Here is a 15,172-nt window from a genome sequence, read left to right as displayed (position 1 = left end):
ACCCCCCTATATGTGAGACTGCATGTGTGTTAGTGTGTGTGTGTATTTGTGTGTGCGGGCAGTGGGATCAGAATGTTTTTAGGCTGGGGGAGATCTTTAGCTCTCGCTGTACCAACATCCACCCCCCCCCCCCCCCGTGTTCTGTCACTGCTCTCTCATTCAGCCACCACTATTCCTCCTATTCTCATTTTACTACCACTATTTACCCCATCCACACTATGGCCAGGCTGGCAACCCCCATTAATTCTTGTCTTCCTAATCCTTTATTCTGTCCCCTGGTCTATCCCTCTCTCCCAGTCTCCTACATCTCATACTCTCTCCTCTCCTCTGTCTACCATCCTCCCATCTGCCTCCCTTATCCTATTCTTCTGTTTCCCCATTGCAATTTACTTCTGCCCCTTCACACCATTTCTACCCCACCACTCAACCCTGCTCTCTCCCTCCTCTGCCTGTCACCTCACCTCTCCTTCAACAGTATCATACTATACTCCCTCCCTGCCTCACTCCTGCAGTCTCCTTTCCTAGCCAAGGCCTCAGCTCCATCATTACACCCTCTTTATCCCTTCCTTCCACATCAATCTTACCTCAACGCTACAGCAATCCTGATAATCTCATTCCCATCTCTCCCTCAAACTCCTACCCCCTATCCTGTGCGCTCTGGAATACCAGATCTGTTTGCAACAAACTGGCCCCCACTCATGACCTTTTCATCTCCAACTCCCTGCACCTCCTTTCCATTACAGAAACCTGGATTACTCCCTATGACACCACTTCTCCTGCTGCTCTCTCTGTTGGGGGCCTCACATTCTCACACACACCCCGACCCGGGGGTCGCCATTGGGGTGGTGTTGGGATCCTTTTACCCTCAAGCTACACATTCCAACTTATACCTCCAGAACCATCCCTTACATTCTCTACATTTGAGGTCCATGCAATACGCCTCTACCAACCTACTAATCTTCGAGTTGCTGTAATTGACTGTCCACCTGGCATTTCCTCCAAATTCCTCGACAACTTTGCTTCCTGGCTACCTTACTTCCTTTCTCCTGACATTCACTCCATTATTCTAGGTGATTTCAACATCCCTATCGATAACCCCACAAAATCACCTGCCTCTAAACTCCTTAACCTCACCTTTTCACTTGGTCTCTCCCAGTGGACCACCTCACCCTCCCATGTGAACGGGAGCTCACTGGATCTGGTTTTCACTCACCACTGTGATATTTCTGATTTCTCCAATTCCCCTTTTCCCCTCTCTGACCACCACTTGCTCTCTTTCAACTTATCTATCTCTGCTTCCCCATTTCTCCCTCCTAAGGCTACCATCATGAAGCGTAACATTGTGGCTACTGATGCCTCATCCCTATCCTCTCTGTTTGACTCGCTTCTCTCTCCTCTTCTCTCTCTCACATGCCCTGAACAAGCCACAACCCTATACAATGCATCTCTTACTTCTGCCCTTGACTCTGTTGCTCCGCCAACCACTATTCACCCTCGCAGATCGACACAGCAACCCTGGCACACCAAATGCACCAGATATCTTCAAAAATGCTCACGTACTGCCTAGCAACAGTGGTGGAAATCTCGCTCTAAAGCAGACTTCCGCCATTTCAAATTTACGCTCTCATCCTTCAGTACTGCCCTTTTCCTCGCTAAACAATCATACTTCATAATCCTCATCTCTACTCAGTCTTCCAACCCACGGCGCCTCTTTGCCACTGTTAACTCCCTTCTCTGCCCACCACCACCTCCTCTCCCTTCCTCATTGTCTGCGCTTGACTTTGCCACTTATTTCACATCCAAGATTGACTCCATACGTCAGGACATCACATCCCACCAGACCAGCAACCAGCCACCACCTTTCTCTTGCCCCCCCCTCCCCTTCGCTTTTACCAACCCTGACATCTTTCTCCCATGTATCTGGTGAGGAAGTCATTACCCTTATCCGTTCCTCCCCCACACAACCTCCACACTTGACCCCATCCCCTCCCACCTCCTCCGCTACCTCTCTCCTTCTGCCTGTTCCAATCTTGCTCACCTTCTCAATCTCTCCCTCTCATCAGGCACTGTGCCCTCTGCTTTTAAGCATGCTCTTGTCTCCTCTGTTCTTAAAAAACCTACCCTTGATCCAAACACTCCCTCCAACTATCGACCCATCTCTCTCCTCCCTTTTGCCTCCAAACTTCTTGAGCATATTGTCTATAATCGCCTCACTGCCCTTCTTTCCTCTCACTCACTGCTTGACCCATTCCAGTCTGGTTTCCATTCTCTCCACTCCACTGAAACTGCCCTCACAAAAGTATGCAATGACCTCCATGCAGCCAAAGCTAAGGGCCACTACTCTCTGCTTATTCTTCTTGACCTCTCTGCTGCTTTTGATACTGTGGATCACCCTCTCCTTCTGCAAATCCTTCACTCTCTTTGTCTACGTGATACTGCCCTCTCCTGGCTGTCCTCCTACCTCTCTGATAGTTCCTTCTCTGTCTCCTCTCATGATGCTACCTCCCCCCCACTTCCACTAACTCTTGGTGTCCCCCAAGGCTCTGTTCTTGGTCCTCTCCTTTTCTCACTCTATACGTCCTCTTTAGGTGAACTCATTAGTTCTTTTAACTTCCAATACCACCTCTATGCTGATGACACTCAAATCTACCTCTCCTCCCCATACCTCTCCCCTGCTCTCCTCACTCGTACCTCCAACTGTCTTTCTGCTATCTCTTCCTGGATGTCCCAGCGCTTTCTTAAACTCAACATGTCTAAGACTGAGCTAATCATCTTCCCACCCTCCCGCACAACCTCACCTACCACAATCTCATTATCCATTGATGACACGACTATCTCCTCTAGCTCCCAGGTACACTGTCTTGGCGTAATCCTTGACTCCTCCCTCTCATTCAAACCACACATTCAGCACCTCTCACAAACCTGTCATTTTCATCTCAAAAACATTTCCAGAATCAGACCTTTTCTCACCCAGGATGCCACTAAGATCATTATTCACTCACTGATTATTTCTAGACTGGACTACTGTAATCTCCTCCTAACTGGCCTTCCTGACAATTACCTCTCTCCACTCCAATCTATCCTCAATGCTGCTGCCCAGCTTATCTTCCTCACCAAACGCACTACATCCACCTCCCCTCTTCTACAAGCCCTTCACTGGCTTCCCTTCTCTTTCAGAATCCAATTCAAACTTCTCACACTCACTTACAAAGCCCTCACCAACTCCTCTTCCATTTACATCTCTGACCTTATCTCCCTTTACTCTCCCACCCGTCCTCTTCGCTCTGCTAATGCACGCCGACTCTCCTGTCTTCTGATTACTACCTCCCACTCCTATCTCCAAGATTTTTCACGTGCTGCTCCCTTTCTCTGGAATTCTTTACCTCTCCCCATCAGACTCTCCACCTCTCTACAAAACTTCAAACAGGCTCTTAAGACCCACTTCTTTACCAAACCCAGCCAAATCTCATCCTAAACCTCTGTTCCACGCTCTCTATGTACCCCATCTGTGTCACCCCTGTCTGTCCACCTCTCCCCTTAGAATGTAAGCTCTCACGAGTAGGGCCCTCTTCCCTCATGTGCTTATCCTTTTCTTACTTTAATAATCCTCAACTGCCCAAATCCCGCAGTTTTGTGGCCACCTTGGAACTTATCTCTGTCATTTACTAGTGTAGTTATGCTTAGTTACCCTGTACTCGTCCTATATTATTTTCAACTGTAAGTCACTGTCTTCCTGTTTTGATTATGTGTATATGTACTCTGTAATTGGGCGCTGCGAAACCCTTGTGGAACCATATAAATAAAGGATAATAATAAGTCACTCCCCCGTGTTCTGTCACTGAGTCACTCCCCCTGTGTTCTGTCACCATGTCACTCCCCCATGTTCTGTGACTGTGTCACCCCCACCGTGTTCTGTGACTGTGTCACCCCCACCATGTTCTGTCACTGAGTCCCCCCCGTGTTCTGTCACTGAGTCACCCCCCCATGTTCTGTCACTGAGTCACCCCCCCCCCCCGTGTTCTGTCACTGAGTCACCCCCCCGGGTTCTGTCACTGTGTCACCCCCTCGTGTTCTGTCACTGTCACCCCCTCGTGTTCTGTCACTGTGTCACCCCCTCGTGTTCTGTCACTTTGTCACCCCGAACATGTTCTGTCACCGTGTCACCCCCACCGTGTTCTGTCACTGTGTCACCCCCACCATGTTCTGTTACTGTGTCACACCCACCATGTTCTGTCACTGTGTCACACACCCGTGTTCTGCCACTGTGTCACACTTTTCCCCAGGGGCCATTTGACACTGGATCATTTGCTTGCTGCGCAATGATTATCCCAAATAAAATGTTAATGTGTAAAAGGGGACTCTACCTGCTGAAATGTGTAAACGGGGGCTCTACCTTCCGTACTGTGTAAAAAGGGGACTCTTCCTTCCATACTGTGTAAAAGGGAGCTCTATCTGCCGCAATGTGTGTAAAAGGTGCTCTACCTGCCGTAATGTGTGTAAGTGGTGCTACTGTGTGGCGTAATTTGAATAACGGAGACTATTGTGCAGCCTAAAATGAATCTGTATTATTTTTTGGTCATGCTCCTTCTACATGAAGCCACATCCCTATATTTTTGGCACATGGGGGGAGCTGCTATTTTGTGTGCGGCCCTCAAATACTGACAGGCAAGTGTCACGTGGCCCCTCAGCTGAAATAATTGCCCTCCCCTGACTTAGACCATAATCCTTAACATAGAAGCCATGTTGAATCAGTCCAGTATATAAATATCACTGTCAGCTAAATGTTACACATGCCTGAACCCATTACTTGCTGAAAACAAAGTGTAAATAGTACTTTGTAGTCTTCGTCAGTCAAAGCCAGATCATATACTAAGCAACCTATGCTCTTGTCTAGGTCCCAGCGGTGCTAGAATGAAACCACTACCAATTAAAATAATGTTTGTGACATGTTTTGGGTAAGTACTGTATATAGAGTGACTTAATAGAATGGTGTCAGAAATGCTACTTCACTTCAGGCACCTACAGTATATATATATACATTGTACACTTCCTCCTGCATGTTCTACGTACTTGCATTATTGCTCACATCCACAACCAAGTTGACTGGAGTCATAACCTATGACTAGCCTTTCAATTACTGCACCTGTCTAGATGTGTCTATATATATTATTATAGATATCTGACTGCTTATATTGTATTTATATAAGTCAACAGCACCACTAGTTTTCTATTTATCACCTTTCTCCATTGTTTGTAAATTACTCATTATTTACAATCTAGTGATTGTGTAGTTCACACATGGACTGTGGGTAATTGCATTAAATAATTTATTAATTTGCGTATTGACGATCGCTGGTTGCTAGAGATGAGCGCCTGAAATTTTTCGGGTTTTGTGTTTTGGTTTTGGGTTCGGTTCCGCGGCCGTGTTTTGGGTTCGAACGCGTTTTGGCAAAACCTCACCGAATTTTTTTTGTCGGATTCGGGTGTGTTTTGGATTCGGGTGTTTTTTTCCAAAAACACTAAAAAACAGCTTAAATCATAGAATTTGGGGGTCATTTTGATCCCAAAGTATTATTAACCTCAAAAACCATAATTTACACTCATTTTCAGTCTATTCTGAATACCTCACACCTCACAATATTATTTTTAGTCCTAAAATTTGCACCGAGGTCGCTGTGTGAGTAAGATAAGCGACCCTAGTGGCCGACACAAACACCGGGCCCATCTAGGAGTGGCACTGCAGTGTCACGCAGGATGTCCCTTCCAAAAAACCCTCCCCAAACAGCACATGACGCAAAGAAAAAAAGAGGCGCAATGAGGTAGCTGTGTGAGTAAGATTAGCGACCCTAGTGGCCGACACAAACACCGGGCCCATCTAGGAGTGGCACTGCAGTGTCAGGCAGGATGGCCCTTCAAAAAAATACTCCCCAAACAGCACATGACGCAAAGAAAAATGAAAGAAAAAAGAGGAAGGTCAGGCATCGCAACCGACACAATTGGACTCTCCTTGGGGATTTGTGATTTCGAAGAACGCACAGTTCTTTGCTGTGCTTTTGCCAGCTTAAGTCTTTTCTTTTTTCTAGCGAGAGGATGAGTGCTTCCATCCTCATGTGAAGCTGAACCACTAGCCATGAACATAGGCCAGGGCCTCAGCCGTTCCTTGCCACTCCGTGTGGTAAATGGCATATTGGCAAGTTTACGCTTCTCCTCCGACAATTTTATTTTAGGTTTTGGAGTCCTTTTTTTACTGATATTTGGTGTTTTGGTTTTGACATGCTCTGTACTATGCCATTGGGCATCGGCCTTGGCAGACGACGTTGCTGGCATTTCATCGTCTCGGCCATGACTAGTGGCAGCAGCTTCAGCACGAGGTGGAAGTGGATCTTGATCTATCCCTAATTTTGGAACCTCAACATTTTTGTTCTCCATATTTTAATAGGCACAACTAAAAGGCACCTCAGGTAAACAATGGAGATGGATGGATTGGATACTAGTATACAATTATGGACGGGCTGCCGAGTGCCGACACAGAGGTAGCCACAGCCGTGAACTACCGCACTGTACTGTGTCTGCTGCTAATATATAGACTGGTTGATAAAGAGATAGTATACTCGTAACTAGTATGTATGTATAAAGAAAGAAAAAAAAACCACGGTTAGGTGGTATATACAATTATGGACGGGCTGCCGAGTGCCGACACAGAGGTAGCCACAGCCGTGAACTACCGCACTGTACTGTGTCTGCTGCTAATATATAGACTGGTTGATAAAGAGATAGTATACTCGTAACTAGTATGTATGTATAAAGAAAGAAAAAAAAACCACGGTTAGGTGGTATATACAATTATGGACGGGCTGCCGAGTGCCGACACAGAGGTAGCCACAGCCGTGAACTACCGCACTGTACTGTGTCTGCTGCTAATATATAGACTGGTTGATAAAGAGATAGTATACTCGTAACTAGTATGTATGTATAAAGAAAGAAAAAAAAACCACGGTTAGGTCACTGGTATATACAATTATGGACGGGCTGCCGAGTGCCGACACAGAGGTAGCCACAGCCGTGAACTACCGCACTGTACTGTGTCTGCTGCTAATATAGACTGGTTGATAAAGAGATAGTATACTACTAATATTATATACTGGTGGTCAGGTCACTGGTCACTAGTCACACTGGCAGTGGCACTCCTGCAGCAAAAGTGTGCACTGTTTAATTTTAATATAATATTATGTACTCCTGGCTCCTGCTATAACCTATAACTGGCACTGCAGTAGTGCTCCCCAGTCTCCCCCACAATTATAAGCTGTGTGAGCTGAGCAGTCAGACAGATATATAATATATATAGATGATGCAGCACACTGGCCTGAGCCTGAGCAGTGCACACAGATATGGTATGTGACTGAGTCACTGTGTGCTGTGTATCGCTTTTTTCAGGCAGAGAACGGATTATAAATAAAAGTGGTGGTCACTGGTCACTATCAGCAAAACTCTGCACTGTACACTACTGAGTACTCCTAATGCTCCCCAAAATTAGTAAATCAAGTGTCTCTCTAATCTATTCTAATTCTAAACGGAGAGGACGCCAGCCACGTCCTCTCCCTATCAATCTCAATGCACGTGTGAAAATGGCGGCGACGCGCGGCTCCTTATATAGAATCCGAGTCTCGCGATAGAATCCGAGCCTCGCGAGAATCCGACAGCGTCATGATGACGTTCGGGCGCGCTCGGGTTAACCGAGCAAGGCGGGAAGATCCGAGTCGCTCGGACCCGTGAAAAAAAACATGAAGTTCTGGCGGGTTCGGATTCAGAGAAACCGAACCCGCTCATCTCTAGTTGCTACTTTAGGTTTTCTTTGATAACCACTTGCCTGGCTAATATTTTTTTTTTTTAAACGCTCAGAAATTGTATTTTTTTTTTAAATAATTGAATTAGGTTATGAATAGCTATTTAAAACATTTCTAACACGATATTATTTAATAAAAATAATTTTTAAAATTTTTTAATAACCATCTGTTAAACATCGATGGCTAGAACATCAGTCCATCAATGATCGGAACATTGTGACCTTCACAAACGGTACATTTTCACGGCGGCTGTTACTATCAGCAGCCATAGGGTGCACACAGGCAAGGTCCCTCTGAGAGCGGCACAGTGGGTGTTTCTGAGTTGCTGCATCAGATGTGATCATGTCAAGGTGGTTGCATTTTGTTTGACCACGACAGGCAAGCGGTTAATCGATGTCTATAAATCAGGCGTTTCCCTTTTATATCTGCATCCATTTGAAAAAAAAAAGAAGCACTCCAGAATAGGTTTCAGAGATATGACCCTTCCTAGGAAGAGTGGTGGTTTTCAGCTGCCCAATTTCAAATATAACATTGAATGGTTGGTTCTGTTGCTTCTTATGTGTCCTTGTGTATTCAATGTGATGTAAGTCAATTTAAATATAAAATAAATAAAAATGTCAAAATCCTGTATATAGTGTACACTGTAGTATACTATGACATTATTAAATTAAAATGAAAACTCACCCTTTTGGGATTGCAGTATACTGTACAGTATACAGGTGTTGAACAGTTCACACACCAACGTCCTTGGGTGGTTGCATAAGTACATATCCCTGATGCGTCTCATCCGTTCAAATAAGGATCTTTAGGAACTTCCTTTTAGTGATCCTCTTTCAGTGTCATATAGTTTAATGGGATGGCATACTGTAGATTGCTAGACACTGTGCACATCAATGGTAAAGACAGTATTGGAAAATACAGGTTAACACATACCTGCCTATACCCATCCTTCGGAAGAGGGCAGCATGGTAGGCACAATGGGGGTCATTCTGACCCATCCGCTAGCTGCTTTTTGTCGCAGCCTAGCGAACGGGTCCCTACTGCGCATGCCAGACGGCCAAAGGCAGGGGCGGATTTCTGGATGGGAGGGGGCGGAACAACAGCATTTGGACGCCATTTCGTGGGTGCGGTGCGGCCAATGCAGGCGTTGGCGGACCAAATGGGGGCGGGCCGCAGCCGAAGCGGGCCGGGGAGCGATGAGTAGCTCCTGGCCAGCACGCTAAAGCTGCGCTGGCCGGAAGCTACTCTTGAAGTGCAAAGACATCGCTGCTATGCGATGCCTTTGCACTTCTGCGGAGGGAGGGGGGCCGCACTGACATGCGGGGCGGACTAGCCCTGTGCTGGACATCCCCCCGCATGTCAGTGAGAATGATCGTAGCTGTGCTAAATTTAGCACAGCTACGATCAACTCAGAATGACCCTCATAGATGGTGTGGCTGATGGGGAGGTAGGCTGCCCAGGTGCATAGCAACACAATTGTGTCATCATTACTTTGCCACCCCATGCAGTGCAGAGAAAATGGTATCCGGTCCTTAGGTCAACAGTACTTAGGTCGACAGTCATTAGGTCGACCACTATTGGTCAACATGCATTAGGTCGACATGGTCTATAGGTCGTTATGGTCACTGGGTCGACATGAACAAGGTCGACATGGAAAAAGGTCAACATGAGTTTTCCACATTTTTTTTTCATTTTTTTGAGCTTTTTAATACTTTACGATCCATATGAACTACGATTGTAACCTGTGCCAAGCACAGCGGCAGTGGAGCGAGGCACTTTGCCTGAAGCATGGCGAGCGAAGTGAGCCATGCGAGGGGACACAGTGCACTATTTGGGGTTCCCGGTCACTTTACGAAGAAATCTACATCAAAAAAGCATAAAAACTCATGTAGACCTAGTGACCATGTCGACCTATTTCAGGTGTCGACCTAGTCACTGTTGACCAATAGTGGTCAACTTAGTGACTGTTGATCTAGCTAATGTCTATGCTATGATCCACACCCCGAGAAAACATGCACTGTATAGCGGTGGGCAGAGCTACGATGATGCACTAACTACATCATCAGGTTCCCCCTCAGACTGCCCACTTGTGCTTTGCTGTGGGTGGCTCAGGGGGGTTGTGGGGGTCTGGTGGGGAAAGTGGGAGACTTGCCCTCCTTTCTGGGGGACCGGTAGCGCCGCACAATTTTCAGGAGACTCCTGGCAGTTTCAGAAGGAAAGGCAAGTATGGGTTAATACCCTTTTTGGGCAGTTCCATAGAAAGTGAACCCAAACTGAAAAATTTTTTTTTTCAAAATCACTGCCTATTCAATGTAAATTTAGTTTAAAAACAGTGTTTCCTATACTGGTAAAGAGTGTAAATATCAAATTGCTTTCTAACAAATATTTAAATACCCACTCTAATATATACTGCAGACGCCTTAGGCGCATCTTATTACCATATACGATAAAAGTGCACTGTACATTGCAAAACACTGCATCCCATAAAAGAAAACAATACACCCACACATTGGGGTATATTTACTAAAATTCGTATTTTTCAGAATGAGGTTAAAGATCAAACACGAATGACATCGAAAGTGTAAATTTGCAACTTTTTGAATTGATTACGACTAATTTACTAAGCTGTCTGATTTTTCAATTTCGTGTTTTCCCATGTCGATGTCATTCGTAGTTTTGTAAGGTAGAATGCGGCCGATTTAGTGGTGTTGCGGCCGTGTTATGAGGTTTTTTTACGACTGCGTCACATTTTAGTCACGGCAGTGTTTGTCCGTTCACGGCCGCGTTTTTTTTATAAGTTTCGTTTTTGTCACTCGTCCGTGATTGGTTTGATTCGTGATGGAGGAGTGTCTGTGCACATTACTATAAAAACGCCCCAAACCGTCAGCACCTCATGGGTTTAGCTAGTGGAGAGGTGAGAGGAAGGTGTGTTAGGAGTTGGAGAGTTTTTTGGAGTTTGAGGAGGATTTGAGGAGGTTATTTTCGATTGTTGAGTGCTGTACTGTGTGTGTAAGTAGTCTTGTCATACTTGTTGTGTAGTTATTTAAAAGTTTGTCTACTTTTTTGTCATTGTTTTTTATTTAACGTCTATTGTCATTGTTTGTGAGTGAGTGAGTGAGTGAGTGAGTGTGTGTGTGTGTGTTTGGTGTGTAGTGGTAGTGGAGGAGTGTGTTTTCTGTTTTTTTTTTCTCAGTGTTATTTGTTGTTTGTCCTGATTATGTCCCAGTCAGAGGTGAGTGTGGTGGAGGAGGTGAGTGAGAGGGAGGAGGTGAGTGAGGTGGAGGAGGTGAGTGAGGTGGAGGAGGTGAGTGAGAGGGAGAAGGTGAGTGAGGTGGAGGAGGTTAGTGAGGAGGAGGGGGTGGCTGCTGCTGCGGCCTCCAGTGATAGTGATGGTGTTGTGGCTCCGCAGCCACGCACCACTACAAAGACTGGCCGCAATGTAAAATTCAGCTACGCTAAAAATATGGCTTTGGTGCGTGAGCTGATGAGGCATCATCGGCAGTTGTTTGGCCATGATGCTGCAAAGGTGTCATCACGCAGGAAGTCTGTTCTATGGGGGAAGGTCATTACGGCTGTGAATAGTGAGGGTGTGGTGAGGCGGACCGAGGACACGTGTCGTCAGCGTTTTTACGACATAAAGCGCAGAGTCAAGGCGAAGATGGCCAAGGAGGCTAAATCAGCCCGCCAAACCGGGGGTGGACACCCCTTCCGTGCATCTTATCGTGATTGGGAGGAGCCTGTGTGTGCACTCATTCCGCCAGAAGTGGTTGGTGCGACTCATGTCCGGGATTCTGACCGGCCAAGGCAGGATGGTGAGTTTTATTTATTTTTTTAAAAATGTAAACATCTGTGTTTTGTCCTTTGTTGTCTGAAATTTCTTCAAGCTAATTGTGATTGTCAGTTTGTTAATTATTCTAATGTGTTGGTGATGTAGTGTAGGCCGGGGCAACCTGTGGCTCTCCAGGTGTTGCGAAACTACAAGTCCCATCATGCCTTGCCTCAGTTTTGCTATTAGTGAATGCTAAAACTGTGGCAGGGCATGCTGGTATGTGTAGTGTTAATACATCTTGAGAGCCACAGGTTGGCCAGGACTGATGTAGTGTTAATATCAATTATGTATATTTTTTTCCTTTGTTTTTTTTTTTTTTCTCTGGTTGCCTTGGCCTTTTCCTGGCGTTTGATATCAGTAGTAAATCTTTGTAGGTGTATTTTAAAGAAGTGTGATGAATATGTTTTATGCAAAGTGTTTTTTTATTATGATTTCATTGGATTTATGTTTATTGTGTGTTGTTCTGGGTTGTCCTTTGTGTGTTTTATGTGTTTTTCATGCATATTTGTTTTTGCAGTTTACATTTTTGTGCAGATATTTGTGGCTAGTGTTTTCTAGTTTTTTTTAAAATTGGTACCTTGGCGTGCAATATTGTGGTTGTGTCAAGCTATGTCGTTTGGATTTTAACCATTATAATATTGTGCATTATTTGCCTTTGTGTATGGATTATTTGGTGAAATTGTATCTTATTTAAAGTATACACACCCAATGAAGTCAGGCAGAAAAGCATAAGCATCGTTTAGTTTACTTATCATCAGGTTCCACATATGTTTACATCACAATAAGGATTTTGCAAAAACATTGTTTAAAAAAAGTATGTTCATAAGGTCATTCTTCATATTTTTACAGTACGAAAGAGAAGCAGCACAGCCAGGCCACATCCAACACTGCCAAGTGATGCAGATGGTGGGAATGCAGGTAAGATTTAACTGTAGACACATATTCAGCAAACACATAGAAACACAAAATGTTAATGTTTATCTTATCACATAGGTTCTTCTTCTGCAAACCCCCCTCCACTAAGGCGCCCATCACAGAGCTCGGTGACTGTGCCTAGGAGGCCAACAAAGAGACGCCGTCTTGAGGCTGAATCAGCAGCACCATCATCACCACCCCAACGGCGCATCTCCGCAGTGTTGTCCCTGCCACCACAAGCAATTTTGGCCAGTCCACAAAGCGAGGATCCACAATCACCTCAGCTGTCTGGTGAGTAAACATAAAAGTTAATTGGATAAAATTTAAAAAACAATGTGGTCGATGAATTAACCTGGATAAGGCATAATGAAGTGATAAACCACTGATATGTGCAAGGTGATAAAGGCAGAAGCAAAACAGATCATAACAGTTAAATTACAGATTGGAGCTGTTTGGCTTGTGCCTTTATCACCTTGCACATATCACTGGTTTATCACTTCCTTATGCCTTCTCCAGGTTAATTCATCTGCACCACTGTTTGTGTACAGGGCAAATTAATGTATTTGATAAAAAAAAAACATCCTGGTAATAATCACAAACAACAAGCACATGGGCTTTACGTTATTTTTGTGGTTACATTATCAGATGTGATGTTGCCCATAGCAACTAATTTAGAATTATATTTAATTTGCACGAAACAGCAACATAAATGTAATCTATAATCCAATTGTTTTGCATGGCCAACATCACCAGTTCTAAACATAGGCCACCTTAAGACATTTACATGCATTTTTAACGAATAATTTGTGTTTTACTTTATTTGTCAAATTTTGGCACAGAACACTGACTGCCTTGAACAATGTATGATTGTTTTGCTAAACACATTTAATGTATTGTGTGTGTTTAACAAAAGGAAGGTTCATACACAATCTGTAAATGAAGTAATTTAAAATTGTTAGGGTTCTTCGTGTTCGCACATTAATTATGGCTCAGAGTCCGACAATTCCCTAAATCATTTTTCAACTGAGTATGGAACGTTCGAAGCCACATATGTCTACAAAAAGGTGAGCTACATAGTTAATTTTAGGGCACAATCTCTGTATCATTTACAACATGAATATTATTAAGTAAGGCATGTTGACGTAAAGCAAATAAAAAAACAATGCAAAATATTGACTAAATAGTGGCTGTATTCAACCCCATACAGAACCACCCATCATGGACGAGGACGCCCAGCAGGAAAGTGATCAGCAGGAGACCTTCACACTACACCTGCAGCCCATCGATCCTACCCAGCCAACCACGCCGCAGGACATAACCCAATCACCCCAAACATCCCACAGCCCCCCATTGAGGCCAACACCACCCCAGCAACAAATAGCCCCAGAGTTTTGGAGCAGTTGGGCCACACAACAGGCGCAACACTATGCCTGCCTGAACACCCACACCCAATACCTTGCCAGTCTGCCCCATCATCGGCCTCGCCTCAGTCGAAACTCAGGCAGACTGATAGTTCAGGTTGGCAGAATTGCAAATTAAATGGAGCAGATGAGGGCAGACAACAGTCAAATGCAAGCCAATTTACTCCGAATCATGGATGAACAACAGCGGCAGCAACAAGCCCTCATACAAATTATCCAACACAACCAACTGATAAACGAAAACCTCTCCCGAATTATTGCCAACAACACTGCCGCAAATACACAACTGACTGCAAGCATACACAACCTGAGCCAAAGCATTAATGTGTTGGCATCCCAACAAATAAGCTCAAGCTCGGGAACAACCACACCAAGCCAGACCTCTGTTACCTCCCCTGTTAGACGCTCCAGCAAAACACGGACCAACGAACCAGGCCAATCCTCTGCACCAGCACACACAAAAAAAAAAATGAAGGCTGCAGCAAATCGTTGTTTACCAATAAAGTTGTGGCAATTGTTACACCAAAAATGGCTGTGTTCAAGCAAATAATTTTTTAACACCCAATATGTGTATGGTTTAATGTGCAAATGAGTGACAGTGTAAGTTATTCAAATTATAGTATAACTGTAAAGAACAGTATAAATAACAAACACTAACGCAACACAAACAACATTCACACCTACAATACATTTTAGAAAAGTGGTTAGGCAAGGTTATTTCTACAAAAATAATACTTACCGTTAAAATAACGCCGAATCACTTCTTGCCTTACCTGCCTCCCTACATCTGTACTCACACTGTCACCAGATGTATCTAACTCACCTACTTGCTGGCTGTTTTCTTCATCACCAACATGTGGCAGATGTTGGCGCAAACACATGTTATGAAGAAAACAGCAGCAGAACACAATCCTAGTCACCTTTGAGGGACTATACAACAAAAGCCCAGCAGACTTTTCCAGACACCGAAACCTAGATTTCAGCACCCCAAAACATCTTTCTATCACATTCCGCGTAGACTTATGTGCATTATTATAATTGTGTTCAGCAGGAGAATCAGGTTGGGACAATGGAGTAAGGAGCCAAGAGTAGCAGCCATAACCACCATCACCTGAAAGACAGATATAGGCACAATTAGGACATGTGGATTATGGTAAATAACA

Source organism: Pseudophryne corroboree, chromosome 11, assembly GCF_028390025.1.
Source record: "Pseudophryne corroboree isolate aPseCor3 chromosome 11, aPseCor3.hap2, whole genome shotgun sequence".
Classification (NCBI taxonomy): Eukaryota; Metazoa; Chordata; class Amphibia; order Anura; family Myobatrachidae; genus Pseudophryne; species Pseudophryne corroboree.
The sequence above is the reverse complement of the archived record's forward strand: the minus strand, read 5'-3'. Positions refer to the sequence as shown.